The sequence below is a fragment of the Meriones unguiculatus genome, chromosome 5, assembly GCF_030254825.1.
Source record: "Meriones unguiculatus strain TT.TT164.6M chromosome 5, Bangor_MerUng_6.1, whole genome shotgun sequence".
Taxonomy (NCBI): Eukaryota; Metazoa; Chordata; class Mammalia; order Rodentia; family Muridae; genus Meriones; species Meriones unguiculatus.
Window position 1 is genome coordinate 112392804 of NC_083353.1, and position 27549 is coordinate 112420352.

The 27549-nt window shown below is 40.6% G+C and overlaps 1 pseudogene; it reads right to left on the minus strand.

Annotated features, from left to right (window-relative positions):
* LOC110541636 (murinoglobulin-1-like) overlaps positions 1 to 25084 on the minus strand; it is a 62479-nt pseudogene extending 37395 nt beyond the window's left edge.
* Positions 25085 to 27549: the final 2465 nt, after the last annotated feature.

The window sequence follows — 27549 nt, forward strand, 5'->3', positions numbered from 1 at the left end:
AGACAAGGACCAAGCAACAACATGTATGAAAATGCCATAGGGAAACCTGTGACTTTCTATCCTAATTTTAAAAACAAACAAACAAACAAACAAACAAACAAGCAAAATAACAGACTCAAAGGAGCAAGGAGAACAAGAAGGGAAAATCTGAAGTAAAACCATGAAAGAAAAAAGAAAACTGAATTCTCATGACTTAGGAAGACATTGCTCTTTCCTAGGCTCTATTGCTAGGATCCATGAGGAAGCCTAGGAGAAGTGCACAATGATTTGTCCCATCTGAGATCCAGGTGAGCAGACTGAGGGAGGGAGACAGGCAAACAGAAAAATGAGCGTCCACACCTAAGCCACTAACAGAGCCAAGACCATGTCTGTTGCACTGCAGACTGACTTCATGTCACTGAGTCTGTGTATGTGCCTACGTGGGGGGTGGTTAAGTAAGGACAGGATGAGCTATGTGATTTGATCTTGCCAGCTGCACCTATTCTGACTGAGTTTCTCCTTACACCAGAGAAACCCTCTCAGTGCATGTGTGCATGAGTGAGTGCTTTCGAGTGAGTGCTTTCAAGTGTGTGTGTTTACCCATATACCTGTGCACATGTTGTGTTGAGGTGAAGGGTTGGAGGTGGTAAAGCTTGACATCTTAAATGACCCTAAGCCTCTGAGCATAGAGAAAGCTCCCAAACGGAAGCCATCTGACCAATGTGACCCTGCCTGACCTCCTAGCAAATGCCACACTGCTCTTTTCTTCCTCCACCCAAAGCCACACACCAAGTTTCAATCCTTACTTCTAGGTCCATCTGCTGTTTGCAAAGGGACATGTTTTCAACTTCTTCCAGAAGCTAGATTATAATTTCCACCATTTAAATTTGTAGCCACAAATGTGTGTAAGACACCATTGGAATTCTTATACCCACAGTGGTTCTCAGAGAGGGGCCTGCTGAGCCAGCTAGGGGGAAAGACTGAAGGGCCTCAGAGACCTCTGGGAGGAAGTCATGTAGTTGGGTTCTCTTCAAATGGCTCCCCCTGTTGACGTATCTGACTAAGCTCTGATATACAGAGGGAATCATTGTCTAGTCCCAGTTGACTTCAGATTGCAATCTCCTATGTTTTTGTATTTCCGCATTGCATTGCTAGAGTTTCCTGAATCACTCTGTCTCTCTCTGTCTCTCTGTCTCCCTCTGTGTGTGTGTGTGTGTGTGTGAGTAAAGCACAAAATAGTGTGATGTCAATCATATTTAGTTACACAATAAATGAATGTCTCTTATTTTAGAAAATGGGCACAATTATTTAGTTAATTAATTTGAGGACACACAACACCAATCCTTTCTTGAATAGATAAAAACAGACTTTTAAACATTTTGGCTTGAAGGTCCTGATTTGTGATATATAAAAAGGAAATAAAGTAAAAAAATAAGACAATGGAAAACGTTGTGTTAAGAAGAATCTGTTCACAACGTGTGCTCATACTTTCATTAATGATCAGAAACCCTTTCTGTTCTGCCCTGAAATACAAAAGTTTGGCTCAGAATATTTTTTTTTCATTATGGGACACATTATTGAATCAAAACTGTTACACAGCCTCACTTTGTGTCTTATGCCCTTATCTTTGACTTACTTTGATAGTGAGGGATTCATACTCAATGCTGGTGGTGTTGATGGAGAATTCTGCCAGGCCGTCTTGATCAGTGATAGCAGCATTGGTGTTCCCAGCTTCATGTGATTTAATGAAGACTTGTTCGTTTGGGAGAGGAACGTCCTGGACATCCACTAAGCGAACCTAAATTGAACAAGAAAGAAAAGTATAGTCCAGGAAGGGTAAAACTATACAGACTATAAGAAAAAATCCTGTTTCGGTATTCTATAAATATCCCAAAACTTGCACTAACTAATTCAGCATGTAAAACATTGCTTTACACAAATCTAACACTTTGAGATCTACTCCAGTAGAACTTACTGTGCTGTTAAAGCACAGGGGCCGAAGGTATCATATTCTTAGCTCAATAATAAATGCTTTGTAGATGTTTTGTAGATACCTGTTAGTCATAAGAAACCATTGACAGAGCCAGTGTGGAATAAAGTAGATGCTTTGACACAATCACAAGATACAGTTGTTGGGAACCCAAGGCTAATGGAGAGCATGGATTTATCACGAATATGTAGCACATGTGGCTTCATCATTGAAACACAGTGACATCATAGGGTTTACAGTTGTCAAGTCCATAGTTTTAAAAATAAAATTATGCTACCTATGTTTTAGATTCTGGGCTTCTTGATAGCCTGTCTAAGTCTTCAGTTTAGTTCTAAGAATTGAAGTCATGAACTTAAGTGTGTGAAATACAAGCTCTCCCAATAAGTTACACATCTTGTTTTGCAACCAGTGATGTCAGACAAGTTTAACATTGAGCAGAATGCCCTAGGTTGAGGAACCAACATACAGCTCAAGCATCTGTGAACCAAAAGCACTTTACTTTCATAAGGAATGGAATCCCAGGTCTAAAGTGTGAGTCCACTTTTACAAATACAAGTTTGGTTGTGGTTCTTTCAATTTTAGTTGTTCCAGATCCACTGAACTCGAATCCTGAAAATCCAGTTAGGCAGTTGCTTGCTTTCTACATCCTTTTTCTACTTCCTTCAAACCTCCACCTTTATGTGAACAGGTGTCAATTTTCACAGCTTTATTTTCTATATTTTTTGTTTACTTACATACCTGTCCCTTCTTCTATAACATTTGCATTCACATGAAGATGCTCCATGCCATAATATTTTTCCTTTAATTGGAACACAGTGATGTTTTCTTCTTGTGTGATGCAGCCATTTTTGTCTAGCTGATATGCACGAGAAAAACAAGGTAATGAGGCAAGTCACATTGAAGGTCAACTCAAACTCGCATGTAAGAACTTCTTTCAGACAAACGAGTCCTTACTGCTGTACAGCATGGCATTCTGACTATAAGCATGGGCCTCAGCTTATATTATTAGTGTCTTCAGTTAGTATTAGTATTAATCTATTTCTACTACTAAGATACTAAGATAAATAGCATCAGAACATGCAATAAAATCATAGGAATAAGCAAATAATTAACAATAATCCTAAATATAAATGATTTTAACTCTTTTTTTGCTTTTAATTAATGTATTTTTTCTCTTTTTTATTGTTTGTTATTATTAGTTACATTTTATTAACTCTGTATCCCAGCTGTATTCCCCTCCCTTATTCCCTCCCAATCCCACCCTCACTCCCTCAGGTTCTCCCTGCCCCTTCCAAGTCTATGGATTGGGGGAGGACCTCCTCCCCTTTCGTCTGGCCTTTTTTTTTATCAGGTCTCTTCAGGGCTGGCTATGAAGTCCTCCTCTATGACCTAGCAGAACTGCTCGTCCCTTGGGGGGTGAGGAGTGATTTTACCTCTTTAAGAAGCACGTCTAGCTAATTAGACTACAGAAAAACAACAACAACACACACACATACACAAATGAAAGGATAGAAAGGGATAGATTAGGAACATTCAAGCTGAGAAGAGGAAGGAGTATCAATACTAAGATTTGATAAAATAGACCAGTCCAAAATTATGACAAGAAATAAAAACCACACTACAAATGAATGAAAGGAATAAAAAATCAAACAAAAAAGAATATGGAGTAAACATGTTAGTACATCCAACCTCATAAAAAAGAACTACAAAGTAAAAGACTGACAGATCCAGAGGCAATAATAATGGGTGACTTTAGTACTACAAACTCATTAATTGATCATCTGGGCAAAAATAATAACTTTCAGAATGTTGTATAGAAATTTCAACTGAATTAAACATTCCATGTGGAAGGAGGCTCACTAAGACTCAGGAAATATAAAAAACTTATAAAGCTGAGGATGTAAACAACTCACAAGGCTCAAAAAGTTCCTAAAACAGACAAAATTGCAAGACTATAAGCAGGCTAAAAAAATCCATGTCCACCAAACCAGCCTTATAGAGAATACTAGAAACAATACTTTGAACTGAAGACAGGAATAAGCATAGCTAAGATGCTATAGAAAAAAAACTGCAATTACTGAAACATAAAATAGGATTAAATATAAATAGCAACAACAACAACAACAAAATGAGGGTAATCAAAATACATGTTTCAATGATAATTTTAAATATTATTGACCTCAATTCAAAAGATATCTAGGATAGCTGAATTGGTTAAGAAACAAAATCAGTCTTTTTGATTGCAAGAAACTCATTTTACCTTCAAAGATAGGCACCACCTATCTTTGGGAAAGGATAGAAAAAGCATTCAAAGCAAATGACCACAAAGCAAGCAGAATTTGCTATTCTAACATCTGACAAAACTGATTTAAAAAAAATTAATCAGATGAGATAAAGAACACTTTGTTCTGATCAAGGGAACAATTTACTGAGAAGACACCACAATTATAAATATATATGAATCAAACTTTAGTACACACACATTCATAAAAAGCATACCACTGGATTTCAAGATGCAAATGAAACCGAAGTCAGTAATTATAGTTGATTTCTATACCGTAATTTCTCCAATAGGCCACTTGAACAAACAATAAAAATAACTACAGAATGTCATCAAAATTAAGTGACATCATACACCAAATGGACCTAAATGATATCTTTAAGTACCACCTAAACACCAAACAATTTTGGTCTTTGAAGTAATGAACGAAAGTTTCTCTAAAATAGACCACATAATGGGACACAAAACAAATCTGAATAAATACAGAAAAATTAGAATAACCTAGTGTGTCCTAAGTGACCACAAAGCAACAAAGGCTAAAATCAACAGCAAAAGAATTTCCAATGTTATATAAATTCATAGAAATTAAGCAACACACAATTGAATATTAAAATGAAACAAAGAAGAACAAAATAAAAAATTTAAAAATCATGAATTAAATGAAAATTAGAACACAATATAGCAAAACTTCTGGAACACATTCAAAGCCGTCCCAAGTGGGATATTTAGAGTCCTGAATGATGGTAAAAAGAAAAGAAAAGAAATAACACAAATAAATGTCTTAATGTTACAAGTCAAGGAGTTGGAAAAAAAGAAAGGTCAAACCAAACTCATAGCTCAATTAGTGAAACAGAAATAAAGAATACAAAGGAACAATGAGTCTAAGAGATGGTTATTTGAGGAGATAAGATCAAGAGAACTTTGGCTCAATTAACTAAAAGAAGAAAGAAAGAAAGAAAGAAAGAAAGAAAGAAAGAAAGAAAGAAAGAAAGAAGTATAGAAAGAAAAAGAAAGAAGGAAGGAGGGACCACAAAATTAACAGAATCAAAAATTACAGGGAAACATTACAGAGACATTAACGGAATTTGGAATATTTTATGGGAACACTAAAAAACCTGTATTGAATGAATTTAGAAAACCTAAAACAAAATGGACAGATTTCTATGTCTACCCAAAGCACAACTATTAAACCAAGAAGAAATGGACAATGTTGACAGTCAGAGAAACTGTGGAGGACAACCACAGCTGCCACCAGTTCTCCTGAAGCTATAGGTTCTTAACTATATTACAGAAGTTAGCCATTATACTTAAAGATAGGTGTAGGTCTCACCTTATCAAAGACTTATTTTTCAACAGATAGAGACCGTTATAGAGATCCACAAGCATCAAAATGCAGAGCATTGCCTATGATATGTGCAGCCCCAACGGATGCACTTCCACAAAAACCCCAACCTTGAAGGATCAGGGAAAATCATGAAACAAGGATCAGAAAGATTATAAAAGACCAGAAAGCCGGTTGCAAAAATAGTGTCTTTCAGACACAACAGGAAAAACACCCATAACATTCTCAATAATGTGGTTGCCTGAACTAGACTGACATAATGGTAGAACCAGTTAACCTGCCAAGGTGGTGAAATGGGGAAATTGCTCAGAGCCCCACTCCTAGATCAAGAGCTACAGCTACTGAGAATGACTGCTGAGAATGACTGAGATGAATGTAAAGGTCTGTGGGAGTCAGGAGTGGCCTGTCCCTGCAGGTAGCACAGAGGTCTCCCAGGCTGTTGCAAATTGCAAGTGCCAACTCCCATAAGGAAGGTTGTACTGACTGAGATGCAGTGCTCAGGAGGAAGGTCTAGAGGGTGAGTCTGGGTAGATTTGGGTGTGGTCTGGCCCTACAGACAGAGATTACCAGGGTGTTACCTACATCCATCCCCAGCCTTTTGGGTGGTAAACAGGTCTACATCTCCTCCGTTGAGGAGAACACCCGGAGTGTTTGAGATTCCTGGTTTCTCTAATGCTTATCTGTGAGCTCAGGACCAACCTCTGCACACCTCATGTGCTGTGGGTGAGACTATAACATAGTATAGAAGCTCCTCAGAAAAGGAGAGGTCAAAGTACCACAAGGTCAGCTGTGGGGAATACGAAAACTAAACCTAGGTCAGCATCCCCACACCTGTTCACAAGCACGCCTGTCATCTCTGTGATTCACAAACAAGCCAGCCCATCAGCTGATGAATGGGTAATCAGAACTGAAGAGGAGAATTTATGGGCACAGAGATGATCACCTTTCACCAGATTTACCAGACACAGACACACGAAGGTGCATGTTTCCTGTCATATGTGAGGGTAAAACAAAACAAAACGATGGCAAAATGGAAGTTGTTCCCTTTGGGAAGAGGAAGAGTCTGGCAGGAGGAGCGTTGGAGAGAATACGGTAGGTAATGAATGAGGTGATCAAGTATATGATACACATGATTGAATATATTCCAAGAAAGCCCATTGTTTTTCACAATTTACTTACATTTCATATGTGCCAATTAAAATATACTTTCAAAGAACAGTTTATGAGGCATGAAAATAGAGGGCGCTATATAGGAAGAGAAGCCCATATTGGAGTGAGGATACAGAGAGGAGAGGAGGCATGAGGACAGGGGAATATGGTTAAAATACGTGATTCTCATGTATGAAAATGTCATAAACCTCCCATTTTGTACAATGATTTACACAAAAATAAATTTGGTGGTCAGCTCAAGTTGTTGAAATAACCCTTTAATTATAGTAGGTCCTAGGACTATCACTTCTGTCAGTGAGGGGCTGCTGGGAAGTGCACACATGCCTGGCTGGTGTTCCATCACTGAGCTACACCCCGAGGTCCAGAATATCCTCTTTCAATGCCTGGTTATGCATTTCCTCTCAGCTGTGCTGCATGCATTGCCGTGTTAGTTAACCTGGATATTAAAAATAGGCCTGTGAACAGTTTTCACTCACCTGGTAATTGACTCCTTTGCATCTAGTCTCTCTCTCAAAGTACGTATATTTACGGCATATTCTTATCTTCGCATGTCCTGGGACAGGCTTCCCATAGATATATCTGTCACAAGATAAATGCACACACGCCAAGAGTGTTTCTGAAGCAGAGACTCACTGTCTTCCCACCCATAGTTCACACTGACAACTTGAAACTGATTCTGTCTAGTTTTGTAATGACAGCAAATATGGCCCATTATTACCACTTGACACTTTCTAACTATATATATTAAGAATTTAGGCCCGTTAAGAACCTTTTGGAGACATGCTTTCTCCCACCCCCTCTTGTTGTTCTATAAAGATTAAGTAACCAAATCAGGATCCTAAACTGATGGAGCTGAGATGAATGGGAACATGGGAAAATTACTATTTTTGCAAACCTCAGTCTTTTGCCTTCTTTCTTATCATTTTTTCTAGGCCTGATTATTTTAAGGACAAGCAATGTGAGCTAAGGTGTGCTTCTTCTGTCTGATTTGGGCACAATTGCAAATTTCTCCAGGGCTTTGACTTCCTGGGATCCCAGACTGAAATAGCAGTTTTAGTTGCTGTAGTACAAGATCCTTATTTATGAGGTACTGAAATGCAAGTAGAAAACCCAGATGTTTTATAATTAAACTTGGGTTGCAGTGGCTGGAGGTGGAGTCAGATTGGGAGCCATAATTTAGTGTCTGTGTTCTCTTTACACGGGTCACTGTTTCTTCTTAGGTACCTTTCTGTCTCCAAAGAGCAGGACTCTTTACTGCCTCATACAACTGATTTTATCATTGGTGTTATGAGAAGTAGCATCAGCAACATATGCAGTGAGTGACTGAGCAGGAAGTGATGCTCAGTAAGGAACACCACAGGGGCCATTCTAGGTGGGAAGGACATGGCCTTCACATTTCTACATATTCTACAATGAGACATTGTCCCAGGTGATTCCGTGCCCAAGTACATCCTTAAAGTTAGAAGAATTTAAAGATATAACTCACACTGCACATGCCGTCACATTTATTTTTTCATCTTGCACAGAGGTGGCCTTTGGGACCTTTACTTGAACTTCAAATCTGGGAAGCATTGTTGGGAAAAAGAAGGAAATTCTGGTGGAAATTTACTTTTCTAGCTGCTTGAATGATCAGTCTCTGCACATTATTGGTGATTTCACATTATCAAGGTATGTCCACCCTCCATGTAAAGTTAGAACAGTGAGTGGTAATAGATTATATCATGTCTTTCAAATCACTGTGGTATCTACTTAAATAAGAGAAACACAGTAATTTGCTCCTGAAATCCCAGAACTTGTTGGAAGTTCCATGTTGCTAGGTGGATAGCCTTAGCTTCATTGAGATGAACCCCAGCCTTGCACATTAGGACCTCAGTTTGTTCAAAAGAATTCATCCTGTGATAAGTAGAAACTTATGACATCGGCTTTCCTTTTGTGGCCTTCAAAAGCATACCAAATTCATCCACGGTGAAGGAGTGCTCTTTCTTCTCTCCCGATTGTTTTTGTATCACTATCTTGTAGGAGCCCAGAATGGGCTCCAGAGACAGACTGAAGGACAGTTGCTTAAGCCCGTTCTCTGTGTTGATATTCTGCCGCTGCATAATTCGGTTCGTTTTTGGATCCTGTGAAACAGGTTGCAGGTTTTCTAAGTCAATAAAGTATGAAGAACAACAACACATCTAAGACCACTGTGCTCATGGTGGAAGCATTTGGGAGCCTGCTAATATTCTTCTGGGGGGAGAGGGAAATAAAGGAAAGGGGGGACATGACCAACCAGTTATCTTGAATGGCAGAAGGCTGCTGACCCACAGTAGTTCTACAACACCCCAGCATCAAGGTACTTTCAGTGGATTGAGTTCTCTCTGAATATGAACACTGAAGCTTCTTACCTCAATGTAAACCACAGGAAACTGAAACAAAAGGGAAAGCAGTGTTAATTCAGAACAGAGGGCGGTGACCCCTTTGGCAAACCTGACTCCAAAACATTAGGATTCATATCAGTAGCAAAATTATAGGTATGAAGTAGCAAAGAAAATAATTTTATGGTTGTGGATCACCACAACATGAGGAAGTCTATTAAATGATCACAGCATTAGGAAGTTTGGGAACCAATGATCTAGAAATTTCACACAGATAGCAGATTCCATACATTTATAGACTGGTTCTTAGCATGGTAGTTTCAGTTAGAATGGATGGACGTAATCACCATTACAAAGTTAGTTGTAAGCCAATGAACCACCATGGAGAATTTTTAAGTATATGTTCTAGAACTAGCTGAATCATACAAATCACTCAATCAATAGGGACTGTGAGAAATGGAACTGTGGGACATTATCAGGAAGATTTCTCTGATGTGCTGTGAGACACACCCTGAGTGTTTACAGTCTGGAGATTATAAGTTCACTGTTTAAATGAGGATATTTACAGTGTGAACTGGAGTTATTAGTTTTAAATATATATTGGCATAATGTTCTTATGTCCAGGTTACCCTTGTTCACTCAAATGCTGATTTCTCTACCCTACTATCTGCTTTCAATCTAGACATTGCAATGTGACATTAATTCTAAGCATCTCCTGTCTCAAGTTTGTGTAAACATGTCACTGTTCTCTGTATTGACAATAAAAGTCAACTTGCCAATGCTGCGCAGTACAGAGAATAGTGTGGGACATCCTGGTGTGATGAGGGGAAGAGAAAAGTCAGGCAGAGAGAATAGATCTGTTGGAAGAGGACCAATAAACATCAAGAAAATCAACTAGACTTAGGATATGATAAAAAAAAAAAAGCAAGTAAAATTTGGTAAATCTGAATGGGAGAAAGCTCTGCTAGCTTGGAGTCTTGGGATGGAGTAATTATTGCAGAGCATGTCACATTAGGCTAATAAAATAAGTAAATAAATCCTATTCTCTCTGTGTGGTTATTTGGCTATATAGCTGTTTAGGAAGTAACTGCTGCTTTACTAAAATATAAATCAATATTAAATATTAATAAATTTTAACATATATGCAATCCTAATGTATAACTTAGGGGTGTCCTGGGCAAGGCACTGGCTTCCCATTCCTCATCTAATGGGCTATAAAGGGATTAGTATGTGTTCTCAATGTACCTTTTGAAGAAATTTAACAGATGCCTGACTGTTGCCAGAGTAATATAAAGGAAGAAAGGCCTCAATAGGTGCTCTTGCTTCAAAGGAGAATTGATGCTGACCAAGCCAAGAGGGGCATGTTCAGAGGTTTTGCAGGAGACATGGTTTTGAATGATTGGATGAAGTCTACACAGTAAAGACAGATGCTGACAAGGTCATTTAAGATTCTGTTGTAACTGAGCTGTCTGCAGAGGCAGGCTTATTTTAGGCTCATTTAAACTTGACCACAAGTTTAAAGAACACAGCCATTTCTCGCAGCTGATAAGGCAGTTGTAAGGGAGATTTAGTGACATAGGACTGGTTTCTGAAAGTACGGAAAGATAGATCATGACAATGGATGGTGAAAGTGTGGTACAGGTGTACACGATGAAGGTCTATTCAGCTAGAAAAATGACATCACAAAATTTTCAGGCAAATGGATGAAACTTGAAAAAATTATACTTGTAAGCCAGGCTCAGAAAGACAACTGCTATGTGTTCTTTCTTATTTGTGGTTCATCACTGCAGACAATTAGAGTTATGTGTTTGACCTGGAGTACCCCTGGAAACAAGGAAAGAAGAGGGTCACTGGGGTGGGAAATTCCTCAAGGTAGGAGAGATGCTTGATGGAGGTGATATCAAAACACAGGTGGACTTAAGCATGAATGATGTGTGGATGGAAGAGAAGAGAGGAGAAGGTGGGAGAGTTAACCAAAACTAAGGATCTATAGGAAAGCTATGTAGAAACTTATTGCTCTATAAACCCATTAAGAAACATAAGTTTAAACACTATTTCCAATGTGACCTGGGTCCAGGACACTAGGTACCCTCCATTTTCCATTTTCTGCTGATCTCTCACTGTGTGCCTTGTTTCCTGACCCTCTGAACTAACTGGCACTTAGATTCTTCTTCTCTTTCCTGCTCTCACTATCATCTTTAGGTTCTGAAGAAGAGGAAGAGGATGCAAACTGCAGTATGAATTTTATAAGATCAGGATGAAGCAAGAAAGAAAGAGGCAGTTGTTCTCTTAACAGGCTGTGAAAATATCACTTGAGCCAGGTAGGCATAATGGAATATACTTCAATACCAGCATTCAGGAGGCAGAGGCAGGCTGAGCTCTATGAATCAAGGCCAGCCTGGGCTATATAGAGAGTTCCAGCTAGCCAGGATTACTAGTGAAATCATGTTTAAAAAAAAAATAAACCAGTCACTCGACATTTCAAAGTAAGCAAATCTGTGAATTAAATTTTCACTTGGATACTGAGCTGTCATGGGCTACATCTGAGCAGGAGTTCAAACGGTCCTTGGTTGGAGTTCCTGTCCTCTCCAGGTCTTAATATCTCTCTCCACTGTTTCATAAGATTCCCTGCACTCTGCCCTAAGTTTGGTTTTGAGTCTCAGCATCTGCTTTGATACACTGCTGGGTAGAGTCTTTCATAGGCCTTCTGTGTTAGGTTCCTGTCCTGCTTCCTGATTTTTCTGTCCATCCCGTTTGTCTTTCTGAGCTGAATGGCTGGATCTTTAACCAAACCCAGAAAGACAAACATGATATGTACTCACTTACAAGTGGATTTTAGCTGTAAAATAAAGCACAATCACACTATCATCCACAGACACACAGAGTCTGTGTAACAAGGAGGGTTTTTTTGGGGGGGGGGCAGGGATTTCCCTAGGAAAGGAAAATAGAATGAATATTTTGAGTGGGGTGAGAGTGGAGGCAGAAAGGATCAAGCAGGGGAGGGAGGAAAGAAGAGAGAGTATGGAGAGAGATGGTGGGAATAGGAGGCATTTTGGGTCCAGTGTGGAAATCTATTGTAGTGGAAACTCCCTTAACCTATTAAAGTGACCTCACTGAGGACTCCTAGCAATGGAGGATTTGACACCTGAAAGGCCATCTTCTGTGACCAGTCAAGGCTCTCAGAGGTGGGACTGGGCCCAAACCACGAGAGGGAGCCCATGCCCCATATTGCCTGTGTGGCCAGGAATGAGAAGCTGGATAACAGGATGGCTCAGACTCTTTTGCCTGCTCTTGGGATCCCTTTCCTTTTATGGGGTTGTCTTACTCAGCTTTGATATGAGGGCATGGGCCTATTCTTTTTTTTTTTCAATGTAGTTTATTCAGGAACCTTGAACAATCATCGGACCCTGGGGAGAGCCAGCCCGCAGCTTAAGTAGCCTCTGGGTAGCCAACCCCAGCGTGCCACGTGGACAATGCAGATAGGTCCACATACATGGAAGCAAGCCAGATCCTCAGCCTTAGCCAAATGTGGAGTTGTTTGTAACAGAGAGCACTCACCATCAAGAAGGTGGAAGGCGGAAACCAGCTCCATCTTTAAGGCGCGGCATTACGCAGCTCTCTACAGTTCTCCCTTTTTGTTTTAGACGCATCAGGCAAGAGTAGAGGTCTGATCTCTGATATTAGAAATAAATTGGGACTTTGTACCGATGTTCATTTAGGTGTCATCCACCCAAAGAGCATCAGACCCGTCCGATACCTTTTTCTCAGAGGCGGGACCTGGGGCATCAACCCGCATGCAATCAGACTTGCTCTTCTATGGGTCGAAAGCGGCTGACCCTGAGTGCAGTGCTTAGCCTCGCATCCTGAGCATAACATTTTAGCTTTTTATGGTAGCCAACCATGCTTGGGGAGACTGTCCTGCTTCAATGGCTGTAAAGGCCTGAATGATCATGGCTGCATTACGCTGTTGTGAGACTCTAATCTTGCATATATACCACAGGCAAACCAAGGAGACCAACACCAGAAGGCCTGCTAACGCTCCCATGCCCGCCCATTCCTTCAGATGATTCATGGCTGCAGCAATCCATGGTGATAATCCTGTGGCTAGTCCTGCATCCACTCTGGTAGAATTTACTGTGATAATGGCCACTCTCAGCTGCTCCATCGTAGTATCGAATTCTCCAGTCCAATTACCTAAAATATAGCTAGACAATTCTTTAGACAGATTTGCAGAACAGGAAAAAATCTCATGTTGTATGCTAGTGACACAAAGTCCAGCATACTTTCATTGACAGCTCGGTTGAGCCATTTGCCATAGGGTATCAATTTACTCCTGCACGAGGTCAATCCTCTGATTGAACACCATCAAGCCTCCTTTTAGTTGAGCATTAATTCCTTTTAGTACATCTAAGGCATGAACTACATTGGCTAAAAGATTATTCAGGGTCTGAGCAGTCTGCACAGTTGACTCATGGCTAATGCCACGGTGGTAGTTCCAACAGCCGCCAATGAGACGGCAGTAACAATGGTGGCTGTAGTTCCAAGATCCCTTTTCTGTCTGAAGAGAGTCATAGCGTGAGGGGCATCAACGGGCATAGGAACCCAGCAAGGCATGTGAGTAACCAGGGCATACCTAAATTCACTAGCATTCCAGCTTTGGGCAAAAAAGCAAGTATCATCACCACAATTACTTGGCTCTATCTGGCTAATAATGAATAAAAAAGGGGGATATAGACAAACAGGTGTGGGCTTATAGGAAATGTTATGAGAAGCCTTAACCCCCTCATTGGAACATCTTGCATCAGTTCTAGAACTAGCAGTGGTGGTGTCCGAGGTCTGAGTAGGTTCAGGAGACCATTGCCCCCAGGGGCGAGACATGCTCCATGTAAATTGACTAACTCCATGTTTTGCTCGACTTTTGAAAGTCATTTAAGGTTCTTAAATTATTTCCCCCTTTTTTTTAATTTTTCCTCAATTACGCTTTATTCATTCTGCATCCCCTCATAAGCCCCTCCCACCCTCCTCCCTCTGCATGCATGCCACTCCCCAAGTCCACTGATAGGGTAGGTTCTCCTCTCCTTTCTGATCTTAGTCCATCAGTTCACATCAAAAGTGGCTGCATTGTCCTCTACTATGGCCTGGTAAGGCTGCTCCCCCCCCAGGGGGAGGTGATCAAAGAGCAGGCCAATCAGATTATGTCAGAGGCAGTCCCTCTTCACATTACTATGTAACCCAATTGGACTCTGAACTGCCCTGGGCTACATCTGTGCAGGGGTTCTGGGTTATCTCCAAGAATAGACCTTGGTTGGAGTATGAGTCTCTGGGAAGTTCCCTGTGTTCAAATTTTCTTGTTCTGTTGCTCTCCTTGTGGAGACCCTGTCCTCTCCAGCTCTTACTATTTCCCAGTTCTTACATAAAATTCCCTTCCCTCTGCCCAACAGTTGCCCATCAGGCTCAGCATCTGCATTGATAGTCTGTAGGGCAGAGGGTTTCAGAGGCCCTCTGTGGTAGGTTCCTAGGTTGTTTCCTGTTTTCTTCTTCTTCTGATGTCCATCCTCTTTGCCTTTCTGGATGGGGATTGGACATTTTTGTTAGGGTCCTCTCTCTTGCTTAGTTTCTTTAGATGCACAGGTTATAGTGGGTTTGTCCTATGTTGTATGTCTATATGAGTGAGTATATACCATGTGTGTCTTTTTGCTTCTGGGACAACTCACTCAGGATGATCTTTCCAGATCCCACCATTTACCTGCAAATTTCATGATTTCCTTATTTTTCATTGCTGTGTAATATTCCATTGTGTAGATGTACCACAATTTCTGCATCCATTCTTCAGTTGAGGGTCTTCTGGGTTGTTTCCAGCTTCTGGCTATTACAAATAAAGCTGCTACAAACATGGTTGAGCAAATGTTCTTTTTGTGTACTTGAGCCTCTTTTGGACATATGCCTAGGAGTGGTATGGCTGGATCATGGGGAAGAACTATTTCTAGTTGTCTGAGAAACCGCCAGATTGATTTCCAGAGTGGTTGTACAAGTTTACATTCCCACCAGCAGTGGAGAAGGGTTCCCCTATCTCCACAACCTCTCCAGCATGTGTTGTCACTTGAGTTTTTGATCTTGGTCATTCTCATGGGTGTAAGGTGAAATCTCAGGGTTGTTTTGGTTTTTATTTCCCTAATGGCTAGTGAGGTTGAGCATTTCTTTAAGTGCTTCTCTGTCATTCGGTATTCCTCTACAGAGAATTCTCTGTTTAGCTCTGTTCCCCATTTTTTAAGTGGATTACTTGGTTTGCTGCTTTTCAGCTTCTTTAGTTCTTTATATATACTGGATATGAGTCCTCTGTCAGATAAAGGGTTGGTGAAGATTCTTTCCCAATCTGTAGGCAGGCGCTTTGTTTTGGTGATGGTCTCCTTTGCTTTGCAGAAGCTTTTCAGTTTCATGAGGTCCCATTCATTGATTGTTGCTCTTAGAGCCTGTGCTGTTGGTGTTCTGTTCAGGAAGTTTTCTCCTGTACCAATGAGTTCTAGGGTATTCCCCACTTTTTTTTCTAGCCGATTTAATGTGTCAGGTTTTATGTTGAGGTCTTTGATCCACTTGGACTTCAGTTTTGTGCAGGGTGATAAGTATGGATCTATTTTCATTTTTCTACATGTAGACATCCAGTTGGACCAGCACCATTTGTTGAAGATGCTATCTTTTTTCCATTGTATGGTTTTGGCGCCTTTGTCAAAGATCAGGTGTCCATAAGTGTGTGGGTTTATTTCTGGGTCCTCTGTTCGGTTCCATTGATCCACTATTCTGTTATTATGCCAGTACCATGCAGTTTTTAAAACTGTTGCTCTATAGTACAACTTAAGATCAGGGATGGAGATACCTCCAGAAGATCTTTTATTGTAGAGGATTGTTTTAGCAATTCTGGGTTTCTTGTTATTCTATATAAAGTTGAGAATTTTTCTTTCCAGGTCTGTAAAGAATTGTGTTGGTAATTTGATGGGAATTGCATTGAATCTGTAGATTGCTTTTGGTAAAATGGCCATTTTTACTGTTAATCCTGCCAAGCCATGAACATGGGAGATCTTTCCATCTTCTCATATCTTCTTCTAATTCTTTCTTCAGAGACTTGAAATTTTTTTCATATAAGTCTTTGACTTCCTTGGTTAGGGTTACTCCGAGGTACCTTATGTCATTTGTGGCTATTGTGAAGGGTGTTGTTTCCCTAATTTCTTTCTCAGCCCTTTTGTCTTTTTTTTTTTTTTTCAATGCAGTTTATTCAGGAACATTGAACAATCCTCCTCGGACCCCGTTCGATACTACGATGGAGCAGCTGAGAGTGGCCATTATCACAGTAAATTCTACCGGAGTGGACGCAGGACTAGCCACAGGATTATCAACATGGATTGCTGCAGCCATGAATCATCTGAAGGAATGGGCGGGCATGGGAGCGTTAGCAGGCCTTCTGGTGTTGGTCTCCTTGGTTTGCCTGTGGTATATATGCAAGATTAGAGTCTCACAACAGTGTGATGCAGCCATGATCATTCAGGCCTTTACAGCCATTGAAGCAGGACATTCTCCCCAAGCATGGTTGGATACCATAAAAACCTTTTGTCTTTTGTATATAGGAGGGTTACTGATTTTTTTGAGTTAATTTTGTATCCGGCCACTTTGCTGAAGGTGTTTATCAGCTGTAGGAGTTCCCTGGTAGAGTTTTTGGGGTCATTCACGTATACTATCATATCATCTGCAAATAGTGATAATTTGACTTTTTCCTTTCCAATTTGTATCCCCTTGATCTCCTTCAACTGTCTTATTGCTCTAGCAAGGACTTCCAGCACTATGTTGAAGAGATATGGAGTGGGCAGCCTTGTCTTGTCCCTGATTTCAGTGGGATTGCTTTAAGTTTTTCTCCATTCAGTTTGATGTTGGCTATAGGCTTGCTGTATGTCGCCTTTACTATGTTTAGATATGTGCCTTATATCCCTGATCTCTCCAAGACTTTAAACATGAATGGGTGTTGGATTTTGTCAAATGCTTTTTCAGCATCTAGGGAGATTATCATGTGGTTTTTTTCTTTCAGTTTGTTAATATGGTGGATCACATTGATGGATTTCCGTATATTGAACCACCCCTGAATACCTGGGATGAAGCCTACTTGGTCATGGTGGATGATATCTTTGATGTGTTCTTGTATTCGGTTTGCGAGTATTTTGTTGAGTATTTTTGCATCAATGTTCATAAGGGAGATTGGCCTGAAGTTCTCTTTTTTTGTTGGGTCTTTGTGAGGTTTAGGTACCAAGGTGACTGTGGCTTCATAGAATGAGTTTGGTAATGTTGCTTCTGTTTTGATTTTGTGGAATAGTTTGAAGAGAACTGGAGTTAGCTCTTTTTTGAATGTTTGGTAGAATTCTGCACTGAAACCATCTGGTCCTGGGCTTTTTTTTGGATGGGAGACTTTCGATGACTACTTCTATTTCCTTGGGAGATATAGGACTATTTAATTGATTTACCTGGTCCTGATTTAGCTTTGGTAAGTGGAATCGATCAAGAAAATTGTCCATTTCATTTAAATTTTCAAATTTTGTTGCATATAGACTTTTGAAGTAAGTCCTAATGATTGCTTGGATTTCCTCAGTGTCTGTAGTCATGTCCCCCTTTTCATTTCTGATTTTGTTGATTTGGATGGTGTCTTGCTGCCTTTTAGTTAGCTTGGCTAAGGGTTTGTCTATCTTGTTGATTTTCTCAAAGAACCAGCTCTTGGTTTCATTGATTCTTTGAATTGTTTTATTTGTTTCTAATTGATTCATTTCAGCCCTGAGTTTGATTATTTCCAGCCGTCTGCTCCTTCTTGGTGTGTCTGCTTCTTCTTTTTCTAGGGTTTTTAAGTGGGCCATTAAGTTGCTTGAATGCGCTGTCTCAAATTTCTTCTTGAAGGCACTTAGCGCTATGAACTTTCCTCTTAGCACTGCTTTCATTGTGTCCCACAAGTTTGGGTATGTTGTGTCTTCATTTTCATTGAGTTCTAGGAAGATTTTAATTTCTTTCTTTATTTCTTCCCTGACCCTGTCTTTTAGTAGCAAGTCGTTCAGTTTCCATGTATGTGTAGGCTTTTTGCTATTTTTGTTGTTACTGAGGTCCAGCATTATTCCATGGTGATCAGACAGGATACAAGGGATTATTTCAATCTTCTTGTATCTGTTGAGGCTTGCTTTGTGACCAACTATGTGGTCTATTTTGGAGAAGGTTCCATGAGGTGCTGAGAAGAAGGTAAATTCTTTTGTGTTTGGGTGTAAGGTTCTGTAAATGTCTGTTAGGTCCATTTGATTCATGACCTCTGTCAGAGACATTGTTTCTTTGTTTAATTTCTGTTTAGTTGACCTGTCCTTTGTTGAGAGTGGGGTGTTGAAGTCTCCCACTATTAGTGTGTGCGGATCTATGTGTGGTTTAAGTTTTATCAATGTTTCTTTCACAAATGTGGGTGCCCTTGTATTTGGGGCATAGATGTTCAGGATTGTGATGTCTTCTTGGTGGAATTTTCCCTTGATGAGTATGAAGTGTCCTTCCCCATCTCTTTTGATTAATTTTGGTTGAAAGACTATTTTATCAGATATTAGAATGGCTACTCCTGCTTGCTTCTTGGGTCTATTTGCTTGAAAAGCCATCTTCCATCCCTTTACCCTCAGGTAATGTCTATCTTTGTGACTTAGGTGTGTTTCCTGTATACAACAGATTGGTGGGTTTTGTTTACGCATCCATTCTGTTAGTCTGTGTCTTTTTATTGGAGAATTAAGTCCATTGATATTGAGAGAGATTAATGACCAGTGGCTGTTAGATCCTTTGAATTTGATGTTGGCTGTGGTCATACGGTTTTGTGCTTGGTTGCTTTTTGTTTTACTGTAGTGGGGTTATTTATTTTCTGTGTTTTCTTGAATGTAGCTAGCTTTCTTGGGTTGTATTTTCCCTTCCAGTGTCTTCTGTAATGCTGGATTTGTTTGTAGGTATTGTTGAAATTTGTTTTTGTCATTGAATATCTTGTTTTCTCCGTCTATGAGGACTGAGAGTTTTGCAGGGTATAGTAGCCTGGGCTGACATCTGTGTTCTCTTAGGGTCTACTTGATATCAGTCCAGGCCCTTCTGGCTTTCATAGTCTCTGTTGAAAAGTCAGGTGTGATTCTAATGGGTTTGCCATTATATGTTACTTGGCCTTTTTCTCTTGCAGCTTTTAGTATTTTTTCTTTGTTCTTTATACTTACAGTTTTGATTATTATGTGGCGGGAGGATTTTCTTTTCTGGTCTAATTTATTGGGTGTTCTATAGGCCTCTTGTATTCTTATTGGTCTCTCCTTTAAGTTGGGGAAATTTTCTTCACTGATTTTGTTGAAAATATTTTCTGGGCCTTGGTGCAGGGAATCTTCTTTTTCCTCTATTCCTATTATTCTTAGGTTTTGTCTTTTTATGTTGTCTTGAATTTCTTGGACAGTCTGTGTCACGAATTTTTTTAGATTTAACATTTTCTTTGACAGATACATCTATTTCTTCCATTGTATCTTCCACACCTGAGATTCTTTCTTCCATTTCTTGTATCCTATTGGTTATGCTAACCTCTGTAGTTCCTGCTTTCTTCCCTAAGTTCTTTCTCTCCACAATTTCTTCCATTTGTGTTTTTTTTAATTTCTCCAATTCTATCTTCAGGTCTTGAGCTATTTTGTTGGTTTCCTTCCCCTGTCTGACTGTATTTTCATGTTTTTCCGTCAATTCCTTCAGCTGTTTGTTTGAACAATCCACTGTTTCTTTTATTTCATTCAGTGATTTAAGCATTTCCTCTCTAAAGGCCACAGACTGTTTGGCTGCAGCTTCCCCTATTTCTTCATGGATGGCCATAATCTCCTTGTCTTTAATTTCCTCCATTTCTTTACAGATAGCCATGATCTGTTTGTTTTTATCTTTCTCTAATTCTTTTCGTATTTTATTTGTTTCCTCTGTTATCTTCTTCATGAGCATAGATGTTAGGTCATCTCCTTGAATTTCATTTATGCTGGAGTGTCTAGGGCTATTTGCCCCTGGATAACTGGGTTCTGGAGATGCCATATTGCTCTGGCTTTTGTTGGTTGGACTTTTACGCTGTCCTCTACCCATTGGGCTATCTTAGTTGTTTGAATTTAGTTTCTGGTTGTTCCTGGACTCTTGTAGTGGAGAGAATCCCTTTGGCAGGAAGATGGTTTTTCCTGAAGGAAGCCTTTCCAGCTTTTTGGGTATAGTCACTGGATGTCCGGTGTTTTTCAGGAGTTGCTACAGCTCACCTCAGGCCTAGAGACCTGGGTAGGAACTGTGGTCCTGATTAGTCGAGAGGGCTCTCCTCTCACTGGGAGAAGTCCTGGAGACAGTTGCCCTCCTTCTGGGTTTCTTGCTATAAATTTAGTGATCAACTGCTGTAACCTGTGTGTCCCGTGGTTTGGTCAGTTTTGTTAGGGATAACTGGTTGCCCCTTGGAGCAGTATCTGGGGGGTTGATTTCAGGGTTCCCGGTCTTTTGTAGGTCTGAGGTTGGGGCTCTGTGCTCCAGAACCCAAGAGGTAATTTGTGGCGGGTGAGTACTGCTCTGGTGTCTTGGGGCGCACAGTTCTGCCTGTAAGGTGTATTTGGTACAATGCAGGCCTCTGGGCTGGTGGAGCGTGGTGGAGCTGGCTGCCTGCTAGTCTGCGGGAGCTGAGTTTCTGATCACTCTGTGCTCCCTGTTTGGGCCCAGATCTGTGATGGCTGGGTGTACTCACCTGTCTGCGATCTGCAGGCTGCTAGACTGTCCCTAGGTGACCCCAGCAGCACGGTTTCTTCCTTCCCTGTGGGGTCCTCTCTGGACAGGGGTTCCCAGTCCCTGTTGTACTGGGGCGCACAGCTTGTCTGTACCGCTGAGCTGAGCGCGCAGATCTCTGCGAGGCAGGAGCTCAGTTGTGTTGGCGGTGGGTACCCGCCGTCCTAGCGACCTTCCGGGGATAGACTGGGTGACCCGTGATCAGTCTGGCAAATTTGCTTCCCAGTGGGGTCCCCCCGTGGCTGGGACTCCCAGCCTCAGGCACCCTTGTGCTCACGGATCAGCCTGGGAAAGTGATTGGGACACGGAAGCTTGCGGCTCCAGCCCAGAGGCACAAAGCCCGCGTTACCCGGGATTTCTTCTGGGTTCTGGCTGGGTAGCCGTGAGTGGACCCGACCAATTCCCACACCGTGGGAGCCTCCTCTCACCTGGGAAACACGATTGATGTAGTTTCAGGGCCCAGAGTTCAGTCTCCTGTTCTCTGCACGGCGAGTGCTTCTCAAACGCGGTGCTCTCCCTGCGCCGCCATCTTGGCTCCCTCCCCCACCCCCCACCCCCCCCCCCCCCGGGCCTATTCTTATTGCATCTTGTTGTGCTGTGTTCAGCTGCTATCACTGGACTGGCTGCTCTTTTCTGATGGGAAATAGTTCTGGAGGAGGAGGGAGTTTCGGGGAGAGACTTGGATGAATGGAAGACAAGGAGGCTGCAGTTGGGTCTGTGTGAGAAAAGAATAATAGTAGAAAATAGAAAAACATCCTTGGTAGAATTACACAACAGATTATTGGGATGAATAGAATGTTTAGACTTTCCAACAAATGGTGTCTATAGTAATTTGTTATTAACACAGAACAAGTTAAGTTAAGTGGATAATTATTTTGTTTATTTTTTAACTAGTTCTTTGAGATTTTGTGCAGTGCTTTAAGATGATAGTCAACACTCCCCCAACTTGTACCAGATCTACCTCCCTTCCCTACTCATCTGACTTAGGGTTCTCTATTTTCTTTTTTTTTTTCACCCATTAATTTCATTTGAACTGCCCATTTATTCTTGGATGTGTGGACTACTGCTAGAATATGGTTGACTTACCAGTGTCTGCCCTCTTAAAGACAACCAACTTTCTCCCAGTAGCTGTCAGCTAACAAGAACTCCTCAGCTAGGAGTGGGGCTTCATGTACATCTCCCCTCTCCATGCTAGGCTTTGGTCGGGCTTGATAGTGCATGTGCTTGTGCATGCTAACACAAGTTTAAGTACAAATGTGCAGCTGCCATGCCGTGTTTAGAGGACTGTTCCCTGGTATTTATTCTGGCTCTTACTGTATTCATCTCTGGCTGTTGGTATAATGTTCTTTTGGAATGTATACACCTTACCCTTGTTAATTCAAATGCTGAATCTCTCTCCCGACTCTCTGGTTTCAATCTGGACATTGCATTGTGATACTTATTCTAAGCATCACCTGTCACAACTTTGTGTAAACATGCCAACATAAAACAACAACAACAACAAACGGCCATAATATTGAGCAATGGAAAGGAAGGAATAGGAGGGAGAGGGAAGGAGCCAGAGGACAGGAAGGAGTGGGAGGCAGAGGAGGAGTGGAGAGGAGCAAGAGCTGGGAGAGGGGATAAGCTGGGAGAGCACAGGCTGAAGGAGAGGTCTTGGAACGACATGGAGAAATGAACTAGACCTAAGATATCACTAAATAAAGTATAATGTGGGAAATCTAAATGGTAGGAAACTATGAGGGCTTGAAGGTTTAGGATGGAATAACTATTGCCTGGCATTGTGTTCTAGGTTCACTAAATAAATTCTAGTCTCTGTGTGGTGATTTGGATATACAGCTGCTTAGGATTAACCGAAGCTTTACTAAAAGATATATCAATAGTAAATATAAATGTACAATACAACACCTGGCTCGTATACTTTTTCCTCCCTCTCTGACACAATTATCTCTGTGCCTTTGGAGGAGAGGATGTGATTTTGATAACCAATTTAGGCTTTCTCATTCTACAGCCAAGCTGGTACGGACTGGAACCATCATCTCTACTGGCTAGCTTTCATAGAGCGGGAAGGTGTAGGCATGGTACCAGAAGAGGAAAATAATCACCAATCTTACCCAGCAGTGAACCCTGTAACTATGAGAACCACGGGCCTGGGAAGACGTGCCCACAGTGCAATAGCAGCACAAATGTGATGGAAGTAACTAACCACTCTCTGACTGGTTTAAGATGAAACCCACACTTGGCCTCACAAGAGCCTGTGGCTAGACATGCCATAGGCCCCAGGGGATAACCCACTATGATTGTGCTGCTAAAGGACATAGCATTAAGCCAACTGCTACTGATTTATAGTAATAGTTTAAACCATTTTTCATCCTTCATCAGAGAAGCTTCTATATGTAGTAGAGGGCAAATGCCAGAGATACCCACAACTAGCCTAACAGCAGAGGACAAGTGACTGTAAAATGCATTTTTTTGCAATTTTATTCTTAAAAGAGTTTATTTAAGGAAGGACCCAAGTGTTTAAAACTAAGTAATAAAAATGATACAGACAATGTGAGACATATTCCTGCAATACTAGGAATGGATTTCTTCAGGATGGCACAAAGTAACAAAAACTATGAAAGAAATGACTGGAAAACACCATCAAGCTCAAAAGTTCTGTGCAATGAAAGTCTCCATGAAGTATAAAGAAAATCCAGAGATACTTAACCAGGAATGGACTGAAAAATAAGAACTTTCACATGTAGGGAAGACATAGAATGGCCAGTTTTAACTGAGAACAGGTGTAAATAGGTAAAAGATCAGAATAAAACAAGATTAACTCAGTTTAGAAAACTAAACTGAGGGGCTGGAAATTAGAATATTGAAGTAGCATTTTGTCTTGATGAACCCACCAATACCCACTTGTAAGAGACTCACCAACTCACTCAGGGGGTGTAGATTTTTATCCACAGAGACAACCCTAAATTTGACTGGAAAAAAAGAGAGAGAGAATTTTCTAGTGAGGCCCAGAGACTCAGTCTTCTCTTGGCATGTTCAGGACGGCATCTTAAAACCTTTGCCCACTCTGCAGCTTCATACCTGACTGTCCTGGCTTGTACACTGGTTTGTCTGTCTGGAGAAAGACAACGCTTTCTTTGTTCTTCACCAGCACCACCATCTTTTTGCTGAATTCATGTGTTGGCCCTTTGATGTGGACAGAGAGGGACACCTTCTCCTCAGAAAGGGAAAGTCTGGGGAGCTGAGAAAGAGAGGAAGACAAGACACTTCACCGTCTGACCCTATGCAGCTCTTAGATTTCCTTTTTTACTTCATCTCCTTCCACATCACAGGAAGGAGATGGGTTCCATCAATTTTTTCTTTAAATGTGATGTGCAGGAAAAAGGAGTCATAAATAAGTATGAAAAGAAAACACACTATTGTATGTGATTCAATGGAAGCAATAAAAACAGTCATTTTTATGGAGTAAATATGGTCTTGATTGAAAATTAGCTCCAACTCTGAAACTGATGTAGAGGGAAAGACAATACATTAATGGTGGTAGAAATTAGGAGATAACATATTAGTGGTGGTAGATACTGTGTCTTGAGGATAGGCCCTGAACAAGAAACTAACACTTATTCAGAAGAATTGTGGACCTTATTAGCTGAGTGTTACTTGAAAGTTTGTGACTCACTAGCAAAATGTACTATACAGTGGAAAAGTGTCTCTTTCTCTGGGTGGTTAAACTTTGGAGAAAATTCATTGGGAAAGTAGCATATGCACAAGAATTGGCTCTTCCCATTTTGGGGTGTGATAATCTATGGTATTTTTTTATTGGGTAAATTTCCAAGTTTCTACTGTCATGAAGTCACAGATATGTTTCTAGAGTGATCTTTTTTAGAAATCTGTATGTGTATTATAGATGCATATCAACACACATATGTACATGTATGTATAAACAAATCAGAACAGGTTTCTGGTACTCACAGTAAAGGAAACACAGCGGAACAAGTCCTTGTTGACCACAAGCTCATTGAACAGGCTTCTGTTTCCCCAGCTGGACTGCAAGGTGGCTCTGACTGTCACCGTCTCATTCAGATGGTATAGATGGAGGCAGATTTTCTCAGGGGTCTCAGTGAGGAGCTGGGAAGGGACCAGCACCATATACTTCCTGGAAAGGAAGGAGTTTGGGCCAGCACAGGACAGATATCAATGTTTATGACTGTAGTTTCATCACAGTAACCCCTGCCATCCATATTTCTACAGCCTGAGATGGCAGTTGACAGCATGATACAGCAGAATGGCAGGACAGTTATCGATGTTTGTAGTGGTGATAACTTAGAGTCAGCTGTGATACCCACCAGTCAGGTTCAAGTGACAGGTCATCCAGTCACTAAGCAGCCAGCATTCAAGTTCTTCCAGGTTTTTTTTTTTCTTTAAATGAAGATATGGTAGGAATATGTCTCCTTTACATAAATATTCATCAGAACTGTTCTTCATTACCATTTTCAGTTCTTGGGAAAGAACTCAGTACCCTGTTCTTATTTTCCAGTACTCTTCAACCTTGATTTATAATATGAGTATGAAATTCAGAGTTGCATAATTCACCTGTGTTACACCTAAGCAAGAGTGAAAAGCTCTCTGTAGAAACCATCCTCTACCTTTTCCTAGCATTACAGATTTTGTTTCAAAATAGTTAAAAATCTAGTTAATCACTGCTACACCACAGTATCATCAAATTTATAAACATATTTTTTTCTGCTCTCAAAACAAAAAAAACCTCCCTAACAATGTAATTCTATTAACGTGGATACTTTGGACACCAAATACGTTCTACCGGTAGCTTAATGCAAGGCCCTTGATCCTAACAGGAGTGTTGTTATAGACAAACATCCACAGAGTTCTGGTGTGCCCAAAGTCTCACCTGTACCAAGGTTAGACTGTAGCCTATTCGTTTCCAACCAAGAGTCCCAACAGTTTAAATGCTCATTTTCAAAGTTATTAAAAAATTTTCAACAAATAAGAATGTCTCTGACCAGTGGGATTTTAGATACTCCTGGTATCTAAGAGGAATGCTATTCTAAATTACATAACACCTCAGTTTAACCACACTGATTGCTTTAGAGTTAAAAAAAAAAACAATTATACATAATCATGTAATCCTAGAGTTAGGTAACACACACACACACACACAAATTATTATTCGTTAATTATAAAGCAAAAAGACTTTGGGAAGGTTTTCCAGGGAAGGGAATGTGAAAGGAAATGAATGGTTTTGATTAGAGGAGGAATGATATAGGAGAGGCCTTGGTGATACTCATGGATCTGAATGGAATGAGGCAGCAGAAGGCAGAAAGGCAAGAAGAACTAAAATGAGACATGGCAGAGCCTGTCTGTTCTCCCACATGGTGTAGGAAGAAAGGACAGGAGGACAGGGCTTATGGTGTCCTCTTCCTTAACCCTGTTTCCAGAGATTCCCCCCATCGACCGTAGCTTATTTATGAGCACTCTGTGCAAACAGGAAGCTTCACCAAAGCTGTCCAAATAGAAGGGTGGAATTTTTGCAAGAGTTCTTTGTTGGTGTCACTGCGTTCAGTGATGGCCTCTGGACAACTCAAATAAGTTACAACAGTCTCAGGAAAGGTACCAGATGGTGGATGGTGTTGGTAAAGGGTCAAGGCCATGCAAACCCATAATGCACATTGAATCTTCTTGGTGTGAATTAGAGAAGACTTTCTCAGTCTTAATGTCCAATAAATCTTTGCAGTACATGACTGTGCTGTGATTGTGTGACATTTGTCACCTCACTGCTTCTACTCACCTAGAATCTCTTAGCACTACTTTGAATAAGACCTCTCCATTTCTCTCTTTCCTCGTTTGAGAGTAACTAGAGTAGGCCAGGATGGAGATTTTCAGTTTTCCTGTCTCTTATCATATAAGAATCTCTTTTTACTAGTCTTGGGTGTAAAGGGGGGTGGTGAGAACTGTGGCTACTGGGAAAGATTTAAGAAAAAAACCCTCACCTATTATACTTCACTGAGCCTAAATCTTCTTGTTAGAACAGAAGTCCACAAAGCTCATATAGAGGCACACTTGCAAAGTCTTATTGCTGTGGGTTGCTAGGGAGCCAATTACAATCTGTGCAACTAAAAGTGGTTGCTTCAAATGCTGAAGTGATTATTATTCAGGATGCAACTCAGTTCCTTTGGAAGGACATTAAGGTATGAGTTGGGAAGCACATTAGCATTTCTATTCTAGATCATAGGGACGTTGATTTTTGCAAAGATCCTATGATATTGGTTTGAGAGGAATGTATAATGTTAGATAAATCAATTATAATCTTGAGGCTTTAAGTAAAAAGAAAAGAACCTGCTAGAAGGGCATTATGGTAAGCATGTAAAGGATGAAAAAGAAATAAAACTTCTGTATTTTATTGATTGACCTCTGAACCCTGGTTAATCATCAATAGGAAGCTTTACTAATTCCTAAATTGGACCTTTCTGTCCAAATTCCACTGAAACAATAATTACACTTTTTCATCTTAACTTTTTACTCTTTATTTTTTTGAGCATGACAATGAATGGCTTTAAATTCCTGTAAGATTATGGCAGCAGTGACATCGAAACATTAACAGGTTCTAACAATGCAG